This window comes from Pteronotus mesoamericanus, unplaced genomic scaffold (genome assembly GCF_021234165.1).
Source record: "Pteronotus mesoamericanus isolate MK-2021 breed Mesoamerican mustached bat unplaced genomic scaffold, CSHL_Meso_final contig_164, whole genome shotgun sequence".
In the NCBI taxonomy this organism is placed as follows: Eukaryota; Metazoa; Chordata; class Mammalia; order Chiroptera; family Mormoopidae; genus Pteronotus; species Pteronotus mesoamericanus.
This window is the reverse complement of record NW_026555065.1, coordinates 30,946,089-30,957,130: the sequence shown is the minus strand read 5'-3', so window position 1 is coordinate 30,957,130 and position 11,042 is coordinate 30,946,089. Positions and strand designations below refer to the sequence as shown.

Sequence of the window (11,042 nt, the reverse complement as noted above, 5' to 3'; positions counted from 1 at the left end):
TTAAGATACAGAACTATTCTATCACCACAATGACCTCCTTTATGCTCATTCTCCCCATCAAACCTATCCCCTGGTAACACCTAATCTGTTTCCTAACTTGATAATTTTGTAATTTAAAAAATGTTATATAAATAAAATCATAAAGCTCAGTGCCTTTTGAATTTTTTCACTTAGCATAATGCTTTGAGATCCACCTGAGTTGTTGCAGTATCGATAGTTCATTCCTTGTTATTGCTGAGTAACATTCCATGCCATAGACATTGTATGGTTTGTTTAATTGCACAGTTACTGAGGAACCTTTGGTTGTTTTAAGTGTTTGGTTGTTATAAGTAAAGTGTCTGAACATTTTTTCCACTTGTTTATATAGATATACATTTTCATTTTTCTGGGGTAAATGTCCAGGGGTACTATGTCTAGGACACATAATATGTGCATGCTTAGTTTTTAAGAACTGGTAAATTATTTTGCAGAGTGGCTGTAACATTTTACATTTCCATAGCAACAAATAAGAGATCTAGTTTTTCTGTACCGTCACCATTTCTATCACGCAGTGTTCATCTTACTCTGTCTAATTTTGCTTAGCATAATACCCTCAAGGTTCATCCATCTTGTCATAAATGGCAGGATTTTTCCTTCCATTTTTTAAAGAAAATTCATTTTACATAGATATTCAAAGTCTTTATAATTTTTAAAAAATTTTTTATTGTTCATCTACAGTTGTCCTGCCTTTTTCCCCATTGCTCCCCTGTCACTCCCACAGTCAATCCCCCCTCCATTGTCTATACCCATGAGTTCTCTACCTTATATTCTAAATTTTAAAAATAACATTGCTTCTTGGCCTTTTGGCTAAGATCAAGTGTAGTGTCTGTTCTTATCAATTTAAAAATATTTTATTGGCAATTCTTTTTTTCCAAGTTATAGTATTCCCACCTTTTTCCCATTGCTCTCACCTACCCTGTGCCCCCATCTGCCACAGTCAATCCCTCCCTATTGTCCATGCCCAAGTCCTCTATTCATATTCCTTTGCTTGCCCTTTCCCTTTCTTTCCCCATAATCCCGAGTATCGTATCTGAGACTCCATCAACATCACTAACAGTTTGCCCCACCCTGGAGATACCCAGAGACTCTGCCCCACCCAACTTATGGGCCCATCCAAGCTGCTTTTCAATTAGAATGGCTGGTCTTGGCTCAAGCTTCACAACTCCCTAAATTGTCTCAAAAAAAAAAAAAAAAAGCAAGATGTAGTCTCAGTGAGCCTCCAGCCCCCATACATCTTGCTAAGGGACCACAGGCCTGGAAGTAGCAGCAACCTGCCTAGATTCACAACTTGGCTTTGACTGGGAATCTCCAAATAATTGTGCCAAGCCCAGCACAAGTGGCAGCCATCTCAGATTACTTTATAGCTCAAGCAGGGGGCAGGGTGGCCCCAGGCAAAACACAGGTGGGGACAGACCTTGGCCTACACCACCTAGGAAGCCCCAGAGCCTGTTACCTGGTGGACAACTACAGACCATATTGGAACACCAACACCCTGACCCTGCACAGCTGATCTTTCACAGAGGGAAGAGGTTAGTATTCAGTGGTCACATCCAGTCCTTGACACTGACTAGCTTAGGTAAATCCCTCCCTTTGACCTGCTGACAGCAATCAAGGCTCAACTACAAGATCAGGGTGTATTCAGCCTGTACGAATGGCACATGTCAAGTACCCAGCTTGGGTGATAAGGGAGGCTGCCCCACTGGTTCCTATAGAATGACTACTACATTAGGCCACATTACTAAAACAGAAAGTCATAGCACCTCTACCTAATGCATAAAAACAAACACAGGGAGGTTGCCAAAATGAGGAGACAAAGAAACATGGTCCAAATGAAAGAACAGGTCAAAACTCCAGAAAAAGAACTAAACAAATTGGTGATAAGCAGTCTATTAGATGCAGAGCTCAAAACACTGGTTATAAAGATGCTCAAGGGACTTATGAAGACCTCAACAGCATATGAAAGATCCAGTCAGAAACAAGGGATATACTAATTAAAATAAAAAACATTTTACAGAGAACCAACAGTAGAATGGACAAAGCCAAGAATCAAATCAATGATTTGGACCATAAGGAAGCAAAAAACAACCAATCAGAACAGCAAGAGGAAAAAAGAATCCAAAAAAATGAGGATAGTGTAAGCAGCCTCTATATCTACTTCAAGAGGTCTAACATTCTTATCATAGGGGGGGTCAGAAGGAGAAGACAAAGAGCAAGAAATTGGATATGTATTTAAAAAAATAACTAAGGAAAATTTCCCTAATTTGATGGAGGAAATAGAAATGCAAGTCCAGGAAGCACAGATAGTCCCCAACAGCATGGGTGCAAAGAGTCCCATTCCAAGATATATCATAATAAAAATGCTAAAGCTTAAAGAGAGAATATTTAAAAACAACAAGAGAAAAAGCAGTTACCTACAGGGAAATTCCCATAAGAATGTCAGCTGTTTTCTCAAAAGAAACTTTGCAGGCTAGAACGGATTGGAAAGAAATATTCAGATGAGATCAGACGTGTTCAGGGCGGTATGCCCGTCCATGGCAAGAAATATTCGAAGTGATGAAAAGTGAAGACCTATAACTGAGATTGGTCTATCCAGCAAACACACCATTTAAAATAAAAGGGCAGATAAGGAGATCCCTGACAAGAAAAAGCTAAAGGAGTTCATCACCAAACCATTATTATATGAAAATGTTAAAGGGACTTTTTAAAGAAAAAGAACATCAAAACTATGAACAATAAAATGGCATTAAATGCAAATCTATCAACAACTGAACCTAAAAAACAAACTAAGCAAACAAGCAGAACAGAAATAGAAGCATAGATATGGAGAACGTTTTTATGGTAGCCAGATGGAAGAGCAGTTGGGGAAATGGGTGAAAAGGTAAAGGGATTAAGAAATACAAATTAGTAGTTGCAAAATAGCCATGAGGATGTAAGGTATAGTGTTGGAAAGGGAGCAGCCAAAGTACTTATATGCATGACCCATGGACATGAACTATGGCGTAGGGATTGCCTGAGGGAGTGGGATTGCTGGGTGGAGGGGCAAAAGGGGGAAAATTGAGACAACTGTAATTGCATAATCTAAAAATATAATTTATCTTTCACTGCCTGGCTTATTTCAATTAGCATAATGCCCTCCAGTTCCATCCATGCTGTCGTGAAGGGTAGGAACTCCCTCTTTCTTTCTGCTGCATTGTACCATATGATCTCACCTATAAGTGGAAGCTAATCAACAAAATAAACAAGCAAGAAAAATATAACCAGAGACATTGAAATAAAGAACAAACTCACAGTAACCAGAGGGGAGGGAGGAGGTGGATAATAGTGAAAAGAAAGGGAAGGATCGTCAAGGAACATGTATCAAGGACACATGGAAAAAGCCAAAGGAGGGTAGGATTGAGGGTGGGAGGTGGAGTGATTGGGACAGGGAAAAGTGGAGGCAGGAAAATGGAGACAACTGTACTCGAACAACTATAAAAAATGAAAAATAAAAATATAATTTTAAAATAATGTATTTTAAACTGCCTGAGGTATAATAAAAAGACACTGCAAAGAAAGAAAGTTACAGGCTCATATCCCTGATGAATATAGATGTTAAAATCCTCAACAACATATTAGCAAACTGTATTCAGCAATACATTAAAAAGATCATACACAATGACCAAGTGGGATTTATTTGATCACTATGATACACTACAATATCTGCAAATCACTACCATACAATATCTGCAAATCAATAAATATGATACATCACATAAACAAAATGAAGGATAAAAACCTCATGATCATATCAATAGATGCAGAAAAAGCATTTGATAAATGCCAGCACCCATTTATGATAAAAAGAGGGGCGGGAGAAAAGAAAGGGAAGGGGAAAGTCAAGGAACGTATAGCAAGGACTCATGGACAAAACAAAAGGGGAAGAGTTGAGGGAGGGGGCAAAGGAAAGTGGTGGGGGGAAGGCAGAGACAAATGTATTTGAAAAAATAAATTAATTTAAAAAAAAGAAAAAAACCTTCAATAAAGCGGGAATAGAGGGAACATATCTCAACATAATAAAGGCCATATATGACAAATGCAAAGCCAACATCATACTCAGTACACCAAAACTAAAAACGTTTTTCTTAACATCAGGAGCAACACAGGGGATTTCTGCTTTCACCCCTCTTATTCAACATAGTACTGGAAGTCCTAGCCACAGCAATCAGACATGAAGAAGAAATAAAAGGCATCCGAATTGGATAGGAGGAAATTAAGTTGTCATTATTTGCATATGGCAATATATTATACATAGAATACCTTAAAGACTCCACCAAAAACCTACTACATCTAATTAACCAATTCTGCAAAGTAGCAGGATACAAAATTAATCAGAAATTGGTGACATGCGTATATATCATTAACAAATTATCAGAAAAAGAAACTAATAAAACAATCCCATTTACTATTGTAAAAAAATAAAAAAAGGTACTTAGGAATAAATTTAACCAAGGAGGTAAAAGACCTGTACTTGGAAAACTAGAGACCACCAAAGGAAGGAATTGAAGAAGATACAAATAAGTGGAAGCATATACCATGTTCATGAGTAGAAAGTATTAACATCATTAAATGTCCATACTATTTAAAGCAATACATAAAATCAAAACAATTTCTATTAAAATACCAAAGACATATTTCACAGATCTAGAGCAAATATTACAAAATTTTATATGGAACCAAAAAGGACCACAAATACCTTCAGTAATCTTGAGGAACAAGAAGAAAGTTGGAGTTATCACAATACCAGATATCAAACCATGCTATAAAGCCACTGTAATCAAAACAGCCTGGTACTGGCATAAGGAAAGAAATATAAATCAATGGAACAGAATAGAGAGCCCAGAAATCAACCTATGTCTTTAAGGTCAATTAATATTTGACAAAGGAGGCAAGAGCATGCAATGGAGTAAAGACAGTCTCCAATAAATGGTGTTGAGAAAATTGGACAGGTACATGCAAAAAAACTGAAATTATACCATCAACTTATACCATACACAAGAATAAACTCAAAATCAATAAAAAACTTACATATAAGTTGCAAATCCATAAAAATCCTAGAGGAAAAAATAAGCAGTAAAAGCTCAGACATCTCTCTCATAGCAAAATTTTTTCATGTCCCCTAGGCCAATGGAAAGAATGGGAAAAATAAACAACTGGGAGCACATGAAACTAAAAAGCTTCTGTACAAAAAGAAACCATTAACAAAATGCAAAGGGAACCCACTACATGGGAGAACATATTTACCAAGTATACATCTGATAAGGGATTAATTTCCAAAATGTATAAAGAACTTATAAGACTCAATGACAGGAAGACAAACAATCCAACTAAAAAATGGGCAAAGGACCTGAATAGACACTTCTCCAAACAAGACATATGGATGGTCAATTGACATATGACAAAATGCTCAATGTCACTATGGTTCAGAGAGATTCAAATTAAAACCATCTTGAGATATCACTTTACATGTGCCAGATTGGCTACCGTTAATAAATCAACAAGTGTTGACTAGGATGTGGAAGAAAGATAACTCTAGTGCACTATTTGTGGGAATACAGACTAGTGCAGCCACCGGAAAAAGAGTATGGAGTTTCCTCAAGAAATTAAAAATAAAACTGTATTTTGACAGTGATCTTCTGGAAATTAGCCTTAGAATTCTGAAACAACAGTTTGAAAGAATATATGGACCCCTATAATCATAGCAATGTTATTTACAATATACAATATCTGGAAACAGCCCAAATGCCCATCAGCAAATTAGAGGATAAAAAAAAAACTGTGGTGCATTTACACAATGGAATACCATACTGCTGTATAAAAGGGAGGATATCTTACCTTTTGCAACAGCATGAATGCACCTGGAGATCATGCTAAGTGAAATAAGCCAGTCAGAGAAAGATAAATACTATGTGACCTCACTTATATGTGGAATTTAATGAATAAAATACACTGACAAACAAAATAGAAACAAGGCGTGGACACGTGGAACAGAATGACGGCTGTCAGATGGCGGGGGAGAGAGGGCTGGATGAAAGAAGGTGAAAGGATTAGCCAAAGAACATGTATGCACAATCCATAGACACAGACAACAGTGTGGTGATGCCCAGAGGGAAGAGGTAATGAGGGCTGGGTGGAAGTAGGTAAAGGTGGCAGGGGAATGGGGACATCTGTAATAGTGTCAACAATAAAAATAAAGTAAAAAACTGTTTTCATACCTTAATTTTATCTATAAAATTTCTACTTTTTGAATATGTTAATTTTTGCTTATAGCAGTGAATTTAAAACATATATAAAACAATTATTATATTAAGAATGTTATGGTCAGAAAATTTTGGAGATTTTTCATCTGAAAAATTACCCACAAAGTTGTTAGAAGGATGGCAAGATGGCAGTTTGGGAGAAATGTGAGGGGAAGGAGAGACTTATTAAATCAAAGATGTGTACACTTATGATAGCACAACAAATCAACCCATACTCTCATGCCAATTTTAATCACGCCAATGCTCAAAGACAACAACAGCGTATTACAGGGCCAGAAATTAAGTGTAAACCTCTCTCCTGGTCATACTAGGGCAGCAGCCTCAGTGTTTTAACAACTCCCACTGAAATTTGGATTCCCAAAGCTCCAACAAATCTGCCTCCAAAGTGGTTCATAGCTTTATAAAAGAGGCAGAAAATAGTATGCAGAGTCATAGACATATTATTCATATTTTCAATATTGAATAATCCCCTGAACATGTTGGGCCTTACACTGTGCCTTTAGAGCAGGTAAGAGAAAATATTATAGAGAGCTAATGCATTATAATATATTGAAGATGGTGTTGTAATTTCGTGTTTGCTGGAAGGAAAGGATGTGGCTTTTGAGAAATCACATCTTCTATCAGTAGGGGGCAGTCATGTAACCATTTCACAATGAGCTATATCCAACAATTGCTATAAAAAATTTAAAGGATATATGCTCCTAAAATGATATAGCAGAATAAAATTTGACAGTGGATGGTAAGTGATTAGAGATGATAAATTAAGTAAATCCTGAACATCCAGATGACCCATATCATCATTAAAAATATGGAAAAGCTAGAAACTTTATTTTTTGCTAAAAAGAATATTTTTCTCTTCATGAAGTTTCCAATGTTGACAGAACATGTAAATAAGCATATCATAATGACAGTTGGAGAAGGAGCTAGAGTCAGAGAATTCATGATCAAAACTAAATATTTGGAAAATCTCTGTATACAGCTTACCATTAGACCATAAATATAAATGAAATCTTAAAGAAATAAAGAGGGAGAAATCTTTACAAGATGTTCATATTCAAGGGAATAAATGGAAATATGGATAATTCTGGAAACTTGTGAATATTTTAAATAGTTGGGAAAGTATCAAGAAAAATGTTTAACAAAACAGAGAATAGCAAGTTTCCAAATTCTTAAAGGCAGTCAAAAACATAAATTCAAATAGGGAACATGAAGAAATTTTAAAACTGGTTTCGGTTGGATTTGCCATATGCCACTGATTTTCATGTAGTGAAAGATATTTGAGTCCAAGCAGCTAAATAGTATTAGAAAGCTGTATTTAAAAATACTAAATTATATAGTAACAATAATTTTGACTGAAGAATGAGAATAAAAGTATATAATGGTTTATGTTTTGTTTAATTCACAAATTGTAAAAGTCACCCATTTTAAGTACACATTTTAATGATTATTATATTTGCATAGTTATGTGACTATTGCCACAATCTTATTTTAAATCATTTTCATCATCACAAAAAGAAAACTCATTCCCATTTACACCAGTATACTTTTGTCTCTATGAATTTGTGTTACCTAGATATTTCATATGAATGAAATATACTACATGTGGCCTTTTGTGTCAGGTTTCTTTTACTTAGTATAATGTTTTGAGGTCTGTCTGTATTTTAGCATTTTATAACTTTTGAAAAACAAAATCAATCAAGATTGAAATTATGTTTATTTTCTTAAAATACCTATAATGGAAGAGGAAGGAAATAGTTACTTGGATGTTATTTTATATTAATACATTTTGTATTATATTAATATATGAGCAAGAGCACAAATGCTCATATCCAAACACTTAATAAAACAAGCCTTTGCTCATTCCTTTCCTAAAAGGGGTTTATATTGAAAAATCTCAGGATTGTAACCTTGGATTTCACAAATGACTCAGATCCCACACATGCCCTCCCAGTGCTCATTCTGTGCCTGACCAAGAGCTTATACATGTACCATTTCACCTAATATTCACCACATCCCTCTGGGGTAGTCCTGCTTCTAGGACTTGTGAAAATTTACTTAATTACATGGATCTTGAGTTTTCATTTACTAAATAAGGTGTGGAAAACAAATACTACAAATTTCTTTCCTAGCTCTAACATTATTATTATCCAAAATACATCACAAATTAAGTAAAAGTAATTATAATAAATGTGCAAATAATTATTCGAGAGAAAATTTTCTTGACTGATAGAATTTTTGTCTTAACTGTGTGATAATTTCTTTTATATTATTTATATTGCTTTTATATACTCATAATATAAGAATACACATATGAAATGTAGAACTGAAGAACTATTTTTAGAAAACTTTCCTAGGAAAAGAAGGAGAGGAATAAGAGAGACAAACAATGGGAAGGCCATCACATAAGTGAATCCCAGCTTTCCCTTTGATATAAAAGGGCAAAATAAAGGCTTTTAAAATAAATTTATGCTTAATTATATTAATTGTATATCCAAGTTTTTCTGCTGTTATATCATGGAGCATAAAAATCCATGTAGCAGAAGTATTCAGTCCCAAATTACAACTGGCATATTCATTCCATCTAATAACTATCAAGACTTGTCATTCTCCAAAGTGCATCTAATTATTGCTCTCTCTGTCACAAAATCTCAGCCACAAAATTTCTGCTCACTCACATAATCATCATGTACCACAACCTTACAAAGGAGGGGTGGGGAGGTAGCAGTCCTCTCTGTGCTCCTCCAGATGCAGCCAATCATTAAGCACCCACTCCATGTGTTCCTAAAGGCTGACCTAGAGGGGCTACACCACCTTCATCTTTATTTACCCTAATTTATAGGTATTATCTGTTTCTTAAAAATATCTGAGTGAGGAAAGCAATTGAGGGAATTAAGTTTGGATAATGGTGATAGGATCTTTTTGGCAAGAGCCTTAGTAGAAATGAAAATAAAGTGAGAATTACGGATGATTGAAGTAAGGAGAACAGACACTCACTATGCATCTTCATATCTTAATTCAGACCCTTTTCTAAATACACCACTCTTTTTTTCACTGCTCTTAATTCTTTTCTTCCTGTAAATTATCACACATTCTCTAAGCCTGTCCTTTTTTGTTTACTGACAATGAGAATTGCTTTTACTTTTAATACATTTTGAAGATAATAAGTTAAAGCCATATCTGAAAGTGCCACTTGAGATTGGTCGACATTCTTTTTAAATTCTTGCAACATGTTGCATATACCCTATACTAAATTTAATATTTTCTTATATGATGTATTGCTATTTTTGTTTGATAATTACCTCTCTCTAGATTGTGAACTTTCTAGACATAGGACATCAATTTATTCTGTATAAGAAAAAACACTGCAGTTAATTACAACTTAAGGGATTCCAACATATTTATTGAATCATATCTCCTAAGGAATTCACAGGTAACATGTGAATTAAATAAATATTTAATAACTTGAACATAAATATGCAGTTATTTATTTTTGGAGGCAACATGGTATATTGGTATGAGCCCAGATTCTGTTGTCAGACTGGGCTTGTCGCCAGCTTTGAGCCTTGTTTGCCGTGTAACTATGAGTAAGTCATTAAATACTTTTATGCCATAGTTTCCTTATCTGGAAAAATTAGAATAACAATAATACTTGGGGTTGTTATGAGAATTAAATATATTAATGCATGGGAAACACTTAGAGCTTAGCACATAATCAATTACTTGTTATTGGTCAATTTTGATCACTCTGGATCCTATGAACAATGTCTAAAAAGCCAAGATGATTTATTATGATATTTTACAACAAAGCAAACTCTATATGTTAGGATTGAATTATTTCATTACTTTTATCTAAAACATCACATAGATACACTTACACATAATAGACACACTCCTCCCTGTGAACAATGGTAATACAAGGATTTAAGAAAACAAGCTCAGAAAGATCTGAAGCTGAGCCCATGCTTCCTAAAATACTCAGTATCCTACACAACAAAAACTAAAAGCAAAATTATTTTTAATGAATTCAAAGACTATTTTACATGTATAAATTAGTCCCTAACTTTGTTTATGTGCACTTGTTTGTTTTAGAACCATACAATGACCTTTATAAACTAATTCAGAGATATAAGACAATTCCTTCATCTTCCAAATCCTAATATTTTATATTTAGTGAAAACATAATCTCAAGGGGTGACACATATAGAAAACTATAATAATAAAAGGCAAAATAAATATAATCTAGCTAGTTATCTAGTTGTTTTATATGTGCATGTTAGTGACAAAATCAGGATCAATTGTTGAGTATCATTTGATAGAATACAGTAGAAAACAAAATTTTAGTTCTTCAAATGCTCTTTAATTAATGCATAAATATAAGAATATTGTTTCCAAGTGATGTGAGCCATAAAATAATCTTAAATTATAAATAGTGATGTGCTGATATATTTAAGATTATGTGCTTTCATTTTACCAACTATTATTCATTAAATAGAAATAGAAAAACATAGGTGGTAACTGTAGCTTAATTTTTTTTTTATTCTTTTTGTATAAAGTAACTTCTGGGACTTTGTTTTCCACCCTAACAGATAACACATTTACATTTCAATGAAGATTTCTAAAGGCTTAAGGAAATATAAATTTTGAGCAAGTCAGAGGAATTTGATTTATTTTATGTCTAAAATTCTGTGACTTCTCTCAGTTGAGTAA

General features: G+C 34.3%; 1 pseudogene; it reads left to right on the top strand.

The window, feature by feature from the left end:
- The first annotated feature begins 826 nt into the window (after nt 1-826).
- On the top strand, nt 827-935 carry LOC129064485 (uncharacterized; annotated as a pseudogene).
- Nucleotides 936-11,042: the final 10,107 nt, after the last annotated feature.